Consider the following 10,028-nt stretch of genomic DNA (forward strand, 5'->3'; position numbering starts at 1 on the left):
ACCTTGGAAAATATCTCCTTCGTCCTTTCCCTTATTTCTTTTTCGCCTTTGCTTATAATAACGTATTGAGCGTGATAAGAAAAAAGGACTGATCTAAGCCTAAACGTACCCAATTATTCACTTCCATCGCTGTCTATATTAGTAGTTTTGAAATTAGAGAATGCAAAGTGTAACTAATGGATCTTGTAGTTTTCTTTAATATTTTTTTTGGCTAGTTCATTTGGTGGAAATATTGTTGCCTTCTTATATTCCTTTTAGATAAATGACCACTCGCTTGCAGACATTGACAGGCTTGCACGGATGAGAAAGTCCGGCATCGGGGACACCCGCCAAATTCTTGTTTGATGAAAGCTTTACAATCGATGCTGTGACTAATTAGGTGATTTAACAGAAACAATGAACTTTCTTTCCCTTTTCAGAGGAAACTTCACCCTCATCAGGTTTTTTTCTAGCCCATAGAGATGAGGAAGGGCAAACCAACTTCCAATTGCATTACCATAAAGATCTCGCATCTATTGTGTAATGTCCAGAATTAGGATGCGGAGAGGTCGTATACTCAGCACTAATTAGCAATCCATTCCATAAGTATACCAAGAAACATGCACTGCTACACCACCACCGGTCATTCCGTACATCGAGTTGTGATGATATCAAGTAAACATATAGATCTGTAGACCAGTCACGTTCTACCAGATCTATGAATGTTTGCATTCCAAACAGATCAGACGGATTTTGTTTTCTTTCACCTTCCGATTCTTTGGTCTGGTTATGAAAACAATTTGCCGTTCCTCGTGATAGTTGACTTGTTCAAGTTTCTTAAATCTTGTCATGCGTATGTGTGTATGAGAGAGAGAGAGAGAGAGAGGTGGTCCAAGTTAAATTAATCGATGCATCAGTGAAAATACAACAAGTCTATATTGGAGGCATTACAAGGATAGGATGACTCTGGCATTCGGATCCATCCCTGTGACTATTACGAAAAAGATAAAACGATTATGAATTCTCCACTAAAGAAGAAATAGAAGATGGTGATTAGCTCATTTCCTGCTGATTTAACATCTCAACCAGAATGAATTTTGTAATAATCGCAGTAGATCTACAACTTCAACAAGATAATTCCAACCATTTCTAGATTTTATGCATGGCAAGTATCTTCCTAGATGATGTGTCAAATTATCCTTGGCTATTGAATCAAATCAACAGCTTATTGCCATCCATTATTTTAACCTTTGTACTTTGGTCCTGCTTGCTACGCTGCTGTTGAGTTGGATAAACTTGCAGACGAGGCTATTAATCAGGTGATCATGCTATATGCCTGCTTCAACATTCATCTCTGAACTAGCATTCAAAAGGTTATCCTACAGGAAAACTAGAAAAACAATTTGCCAGTTCCCAGCAAGCTTCGTAATGGGGCAGTAAAAACCCAAAAACTTGTGCCTCAAGTTCATGCAAGGGTTGCATTTTCGATTCTTTTCTCACATCATCTCTCTCCTTTACTATATTAACAAGAAGGACATGGGCCGCGCATGATGGAACAAGTTTCATTTTATGCAAATGGCGAGAAACAAATCAAGTCACTTAAAGTAAACACGACTTCAAATTCTTAAGATTGCTGGCTATTAACTAAAGAAGAGATGCCATCTTCTTTTCCTCGTAACTTCTTTAGATATCTTCAACTAAATTCCCCATGTCCTGGAAAAGCATGACCAAATATTCTAGTAAACAACTCGAAGGAAAAAGTTGATAGAAGCAATGTAGCACATCTTTACGTGATGGAGCTTGATTTGCATAAATAGGATAAAGATTCCACTGAAAATGTGACATCTTTAGAGGCTAATATTCTAAGGATTTGTCTCTACAAATCATAAGATGGCTATAGCTGTCTTATAAGTGCATAAATCTGATTGCCTAGAAGCAGCAAAACAACACGACTTCAAAAAAAGAAAAAAACAATATGACATGATTTTTTGGATGAAGGAAGAAAATAAATTTTCATAGGAGAATCCAGAGTTGACAGCCCAATTCACCTATCAATGCGAATAACTGTCTTTAATCAACATCACAACTCGTCTGCGCACATCTTGCAATCAATCCTTCACCTCATAGATCATATTTGATTTGACAAAGTAACAACAAGACTCACGAAAAGAAACTTACACAAGCGTATCTATTTCCAATGCTTTCATACCTAAGCATCACCAGTATTAGCCGATTCTTTTCATGTCACAAATGCAACAACCAATGAAAAAGGACAGAGACAAAAAGTAACAAAGAATTCGGTTGACAAGTGGAAAACAAACTTCCGCGTAACCAGCTGCCATCATTTTCCTGTACCACGCCCGGGATTGGTTACCCGGGGAAGGCATCGCAGGAGTCAGGCCTGGGGGGCTTATCCCTTGAGGGGGGTTACGTGCGCCCCGGCGGTTGGGATTATATATTTTTCTCCCTAATCCCAAGGGGAAGTTGTCTTTCCAGCGTCAAAGCCTTTTAAAGGTCTTGCTTAGGACCAATGGTCGTGAATAATGGAGAAAGAAGAAATCGTCCATTTGATTACGACGGCAGAGTAATCAGTCCGCGATTTCCAGGACAGCACCCGACGTGCGCACGAGTCTGGGCTTCCGGTCACAGCACGGAATTCCCAACCCTCACCCCCCAAAAAAATAATAAATAAAAAAAAGGAAGAATCTCTACCGACCCGACCCAGTATAATTGTCGGGCGATGGAAAACTTCCAAACCTGATCTGTCCTGGCTGATTAAGGACAAGGCAATGAGGCATTGCCAATGTGAAATACAATAGTCAAATTCTCGTATGATTTACCTCATTTAGACTACCTTAAAAATGTTTTATTAGTTTCTTTTCAATGCATACATTCAATTCACTTTCCCAGATTGCTGGAGTATTAAAGGTCATTCATTCCCACAAATTCTCAGCAACACAGTACATGTAAAGTAATCAAAGAGTAGTACTTCTTGAGATTATAAAAGAACAGAACCAAGAAAACACACGTTCCGATTACCCGTAAAAACAAAAATTTTAAATTTTCAACGATGAATGTCAAATGTGGGGCTCCCTTATTAAATAGACCAGACTTCACTGATCTGAGCTTCTACTCCATCTTTATCTCACGTACCAACCAGCAAGCACAGAGAGAGAACCCAGCTCGTCTTCTAGGACAATGACATCGGGAAACAAAAAGGGAAAAACAAGAACCCAACTCGTCTTTTAGAACAAAAGACATCGGAAGACCCAAAAAGAAAAAAAGAAAATTTGTCCGAATCGCTGACAACAAGCAATCCGTACGTACCTGGCTTAGAGAGATGCTGACCTTTCTCCCTCGTCTCACTGTCAAAGGTGCACTGAGTCTGGCTCCGGGGTTGGGGAGAGAGGGACCCATTTCTTGCTTTCTGCCTTTCTCCAGTCCGCTTGTCAGCTGAAGCGCTGCGAAAATGGTGGACTTGCGTCCGCGCTTTCCATGAAAATCTTGTGCTGCGAAGAAAACCAGTTTTCCGAACGAGAATGGGCTTTGGGCCGTCGGCCCGTTGATTGATATGAGCTTCGAGCATTGGAAATTGAGAAAATATTGGCTGCAGCTTTGACTCCAGCGTGTCTTCCTCCTAGTCCATTCACCGGGCGACACGTGTCGCTCAGCAGCCACGCTGGAGTCCGAGCGCGTCCGAGAAAATATTAGGTAGTCCCGGACCACCACGTCACCGTGCGCCCGCCCAATGAAGAGACGAAACATGGCTCCACGTGGAGTCGGGCCCGAGAAAATATTGGGTGGTCCGGGACCTCCACGTCAGCGTGGTCCCCGACCACTCACGAGGTGCCATATGGCGCGGTGGGCCCATTTAGTGTCTTCTGCCTTCTTCCTCCTCTCTCTTCTCTTCCTAGCCTGCCGACGCCCTCTCTCCCCTAGCCTGCACACTCTCTCTCCCTGTCGAGCATTTATTGCGGCTTAAGCTTTTGTTTTCTTTCTCAAACGAAGGAAAAGAAGCCCCGTTCGTTCCTCAGTCCCCTCCATTTGTTTTTCCTCTCGAAAATTTGAATATGAAAATTTTCTCTCCCCGCGCTTGTTTCGCTCGCCGTGCATCAAGCGGCCGTTCCGCGTCGCCGACGAACCACATTACGACCGCCCTACCGGTGCTCGCTCGCTTCGCTCCGTCGTTTGTTCCGACGTTCCGGGATCGCAGATGTAGCACGCTGAGGAGAAGCAGGCCTCTTCGAGCTCCCCTCAATGTCGGCGAGCGTCAGCCACCGAGCGAGACCCCCACACACCGGAAGGCTCGGAGGCGAGGTTGCTGGAGAAGAAAGGTTGAGCCCCTCGCTTCCGCTGGTTGCTTCCATCGCCCCCACCCCGACGCCGATGCCGCCGACGCTCCTCCGCCTCCCTCTCGCGACGTCCGCTCTGCTCTCTCTCCCCCTCCGCGAAGTCGTGCCTCTCTTCCAGCGAAACGTGACGCCGACGGCCCTCCACCTCCACCGGTTGACTCTATCGCCCTCGACTCCGACGCCGATGCCGACGCCGGTCGACGCCGACGCCGACGCCGCTTCCTCCCCGAACCCGACTCGACGCCGACACCCCTCCGCCGGTTGCTTCCGTCAGCGTCGAAGTCTGTCGCCCCCGACTCCATCGCATCCTTCTACTCCATCCACACAACGCCATCGCCAGAGAGCCCACTCTCCCTCCCCCTCTCTTAGCCAATTTCGCTGCACCACACGAACCCATCACCGCCAGCCAGAACCCCCCCGCCCCCGTCGCCAGAATTCTCGCCGCCGCCGCCGCTGTGTCGGGCGGGTCCCAGGTCCCGCTCCCCCCTGGCAGAGTGCGCCGATCTCCGCCCCGTCGCCGCTTCGCCGCGTCGCCGGTTCCGATCCGAGTGGCCGGAGCTCGCCGGACGTTTCTTCCGTCGGGACTGGGGACCAACTCTGCCCGCTCTCGCGGAGTCGCTGCTGCTCGTCCTTGCGCAATCTGCTCTGACTCGTTGTCGCGAGGAGTTGTTGCGCGGAATTGTGGAGAGTTTGCCGAGCTGTAGCTGAGTAACCGTTGCTCTTCGCCCTCGTCGCTTGAGACCACAGCTTTTAAGCCTTTTTGGGTCACGATCAGGTAAAGTGGAGCCCAGGTTCTAAACGGTTTTCTTGAATTAGAGTGGGGAAATGAGTTGATCTTTACATTTGATCGTAGTCTCAATCGCGTGGAGTAATGCATGCTTAGTCCAATTGATATTTGATCAAACTTAGCTGCTTTTTGGAGTTGAGGGGATTATTCTTGATTAAGATTCTGGAATTTTTTATTAAGGAGAGAAAGTAATGTCATTTTAATGCTAGCTCACCAATTAAGGTTAGGAGGCGATTTCATGCTTAATTACGATCCGAATCGCGAATCTTGTCATGAGGTGATGTTAGCCGGATGGTGGGTGTTTGCCGTTTAGATTTAGTTTTGCCTAATTGCATGATTCAATTGAGAAATGACTAGTTGGTTTGGATTATTGGTACTTTGGCAAAACACTATTGAGGATTGTCTGATTGGTGCCAGTACATACAAGAAAAGAATGGGAGTTGTATAGCCCATAGATACTTTCCTGGCTTCAGTATTTGTACAGTGCTTGTCTGGAATCTACTTGCTATCCTGCAGATTATGCATATCTTAGATTTTTACCAGTAGTTCTGATGCTGTCAGTGGTTTTTGTTGCAAATTTGATGGCAATAAGAGCTGCTTCCTTCCTTTCTCCATCTAGAAAGGGATTCATGGTGGATAGATGTTGATTGGTCCTACAAAGTTCTAGCAAAAGTAGTGACAAATCAACCTCAGGATTAGCTTCTATTTTCCACATCACCTCATAGATTAAGAGAAGAAGAGAACCATTATTTTAATACTCTATGGCTTTTCTTCTGGGATATTTGGGGTTGTGTGGATAAAAGCGGTTAGCTTCTGATATTAGAAGAGCACCGACTAGGCGATGTAGTGACAGAAAATGCTCGACAAATTGATATCTATGTATGTGTTCTCAGTTAAGTTTTTCTCTATGCATGCCATCCTTTCTATCTGATTCTGGAATTAAACTTTTTATATCAGGATGTTCGTGAATTCTGTGAAGAGACTTCGAATTATGAGGACTTCTGAGGCTAATGGACTTGGTACTGAATTACAGAGCCAATATTCTGAGACTTGATCGTGTACATGGTTTTGTATGATCATGATATTTAAAGCATTGTTGAGGATGAGTGCTAACCTTAAGCTGGGTAGCTCTGAAGCTATCCAGGTCCTTGTAGAGCATGGTTGCGATCTTTTGAGTGAACAGTGTGTATAGCTTGCCCATTATACGGTTGTGGAAATGAAAAGACTGGATAAATGGAGCATTTTGAAAATCATGGTTGCTCCTCTTGGTGTCCCTTTTCTTTATCTTTTTGTTAAGGTGACACTACCCTTTCTCAACTTTTGTCACTGCCGGTTAAATCAAACTTTGGAATGTCTTATGTATGTTGTGTGTACATATATTCTCGCAACTTATTTCTTGTTGATATGTGAGAGAGAGAGAGAGAGAGATGGACACTCTTCTTTCTTGTGAATTGTTTATTGGTTCTCCATATTCTCTGCGAAGAAATGAGATTTCATATTAAGAGTCTTTCTGATCAAGCCCACTTGAATTGCTTATCAAACTGGAATTATGGATGGCATGAGATTTGGCATGTAAATGGCCGCAAGTCTAGTATTGAGGTTGAAAACTGATGAACGATGCACCTGGACTTTTAGCAGAAGTTTTTAAAATTAATTATATGATGCAGATGCTTTCTCCTCCCTTCCAATAGTTAGGTTGTACCTTTGAACAGATTCCAAGTCAATTAATCATCGGTAAAGCAGCCAAGATAAGAACCCATTGACGTGTTTGAGCATCGCACTGGTGCTAACTTAAACCACGGACAATCGATTATCCTTGTTTTTATTGTCCTGTTATATATATTAATTGCTAAGGCTTCTAGGGCGCACTCAATTTAGTATTTATTTACACAATGGAACATGGATTGAAACAACTCATGTTATAAATAAAAAACCAAAAATACCCTTCATAATCCATGAACCCCTTAATGCCATGAACTCCTTACACCATCAATTATCCTAATGAACTTGATCTACATGATTTCTATGTCATGCATTTTTCCTCATATTTAAGAATGTGTTAATTTCCATTGCCATTACCAACCATAACCTCTTAAACATAAACAACCATCTTGATATCCTTTGCTTTTCGGGTGAAAGTTACCAAGAAAACAACATAAGAAGAAAAACTAAAGCTTTATAAACATACTGTTGCAGTGATTCTGGACACGGACATATACAACAAATGAAGTTTTATTTGCAAAAAAAGGTACCTAGATCATATACCAGTGATCTTTACAGATATCAGAACCAGTAGCTACAAGCATTTAATTAAGAAATTCTACATACAGAGAAAAATTGAAGGAACTATTAGCCAAAAGGAACTCAAATGCTCAGAACTCAATCCCTAGAGAAGGCCATTTACAGGTGACGTGCTAAAAACTGGCTTGTCTTTGCTAACATTGCGGCACCATTGCTACTGCTCTTCCTCCGAGGTTTCGCCTCTCCGAGCATGGTTATGACATCCCTCATGCAGGGCCTATCTCTCAGTAGTTTTACAGTACAGAGGAGCGCTATGCTGAGCACATTACGAGATTGATTACTCAGATTCGAGGCCATTGCGCTCCAAAACCCAGCCCTTAGAAACCATAAAAGCCAAAGTCATGCGCACCGAACAAAAATAAAAGACCTAAACTATGACTCTTCGACCGATGAGCTAGCTAGAATACATATCTGAAACCAAACACAAAGTTAGGCTATATCCACTTTTCTTCTCCTATGTCTTTAGCATTTTACTTAAGTTTCTCACCAGTTAAAGGAAGCCTCTGTCATTGATGCAAGTGCAACTCCACCAACGATTGGTAAAAGAGAAGAGACAACCTAGATGGTTGGAAAGTGTAGGGGCCAAAAATGACAAAAAAGTTAAAATGGGAGGCGGATACTAAATGCTACACCATGAATATCATTAGTCTTTTGAGATCATCAGAAAATTAAGAAACATGAACATTACATGTTAAGTTCAACAGGTAACCATATTAACTTAGCAAACTAAATGGTTGCAAAAAATGACGCGCTTTACAACAACTCACAATAAAATGGTGCATCATTTAGTAACCAAAAAACTACATCAGAACTGAAAGCTGGAAATAAAGGGCAAGATCTATAAGTATTTGCACCTCCCCAAGAAACATAGCCGATAGAAGGATAGAGAAAAATGGCTCCATGTCGACGAATTCTCCGAACTCGTACCCATTCTTTTCTTGTATGTACTGGCACCAATCAGACAATCCTCAATAGTGTTTTGCCAAAGTACCAATAATCCAAACCAACTAGTCATTTCTCAATTGAATCATGCAATTAGGCAAAACTAAATCTAAACGGCAAACACCCAACATCCAGCTAACATCACCTCATGACAAGATTCGTGATTCGGATCGTAATTAAGCATGGAATTGCCTCCTAACCTTAATTGGTGAGCTAGCATTAAAATGACATTACTTTCTGTCCTTAATAAAAAATCCCAGAATCTTAATCAAGAATAATCCCCTCAACTCCAAACAGCAGCTAAGTTTGATCAAATATCAATTGGACTAAGCATGCATTACTCCACGCGATTGAGACTACGATCAAAGAGGGCACACACGCCAAATGTAAAGATCAACTCATTTCCCCACTCTAATTAAAGAAAACCGTTTAGAACCTGGGCTCCACTTTACCTGATCGTGACCCAAAAAGGCTTAAAAGCTGTGGTCTCAAGCGACGAGGGCGAAGAGGAATGGTTACTCAGCTACAGCTTGGCAAACTCTCCACAATTCCGCGCAACAACTCCTCGCGACAACGAGTCAGAGCAGATTGCGCGAGGACGAGCAGCAGCGACTCCGCAAGAGCGGGCAGAGTTGGTCCTGTTAGGGAAATCCCTTATGATGTTTTGAAGATGACAAAATAAATCAAACGCTACTAACATGTTTAATGGTTAAGTAATAGACCATGCAGATAATAGAACATATAAAGGATATTGTCAAAGTCTGAAGACGGCCAAGACTGAACGTAACATATGTCCAAAGTATATTATGAAGATTTCCAGACTTCGTGTCAAAGTCTCGAAGACCGCGAGACTTTAGTGTCAAAGTCTGTTCTACATCGAAGTCTCGTCAACTCGACTAATTCCAGATCGAACGTGAATGCTGAAGCTGAACCGGAAGATAGACTCTATTCGGAAGCCGAACCGGTACATACCTTAAAGCTAAATCTGTCGAAGCGAGATATGTTAGGACCAGCATTGTAAAGTCTATTGCACTCGGACTCGGATTGTAAAATCTATTGCTCTCAGACTTTACATCCGATTTCGACGTAACGTAACTCAAGCCCAATCATATAACGGCTAGTGATCCGGTTTGGATTCCACATCAAGATTGATTTGATTGATTCAATCTATTTGATTGACGATTGGATCTTGAAGACAAGAACTTTCTATACGAAGAAGCTTTACTTATGGAAACCAAGATTTCATTTGTATGGGCGATCGAGAATCAATTTGGGATTCTACCTTTGTCACTCAACGGCTACCAAATCTTCTAGATACGAGCTGTCCAATGGGTATATTGGAAGACGATTCTCCGGGATACTGTCCAACGGGTAGTTTGGAAGTGGAGGAGTATTTAAGGAGATCATGGACCGATGAGCAAGTAAGAGATAGAGCGTAGAATTTATAATTCCAAAGTCTGAGCGACCTTCGATCATAACACTTGTCTTTGGAGAGCTTAAACGTTTGTGATCGTGAGAGAAATACCAAAAGAGTGACTTAGTGAGATAGTGTGATATGTTAAGTGTTTGCACTCAAAGTTGTAATCTCTTGTTGATTGCATAGTGGAATCCAGCCAAGAAGGCTGTTAGCGTGGGAGAGTGGACGTAAGCTTGGATTAAGCCGAACC

At 42.9% G+C, this 10,028-nt stretch overlaps 1 long non-coding RNA gene across 1 annotated transcript; it reads left to right on the forward strand.

The window, feature by feature from the left end:
* The first annotated feature begins 4,622 nt into the window (after positions 1 to 4,622).
* LOC120287348 lies at positions 4,623 to 6,401 on the forward strand. Its single transcript, XR_005545654.1, has 2 exons — positions 4,623 to 5,106; positions 6,076 to 6,401. It is a non-coding gene; the product is annotated as an uncharacterized LOC120287348 (long non-coding RNA).
* Positions 6,402 to 10,028: the final 3,627 nt, after the last annotated feature.

This window comes from Eucalyptus grandis, chromosome 8 (genome assembly GCF_016545825.1).
Source record: "Eucalyptus grandis isolate ANBG69807.140 chromosome 8, ASM1654582v1, whole genome shotgun sequence".
Classification (NCBI taxonomy): Eukaryota; Viridiplantae; Streptophyta; class Magnoliopsida; order Myrtales; family Myrtaceae; genus Eucalyptus; species Eucalyptus grandis.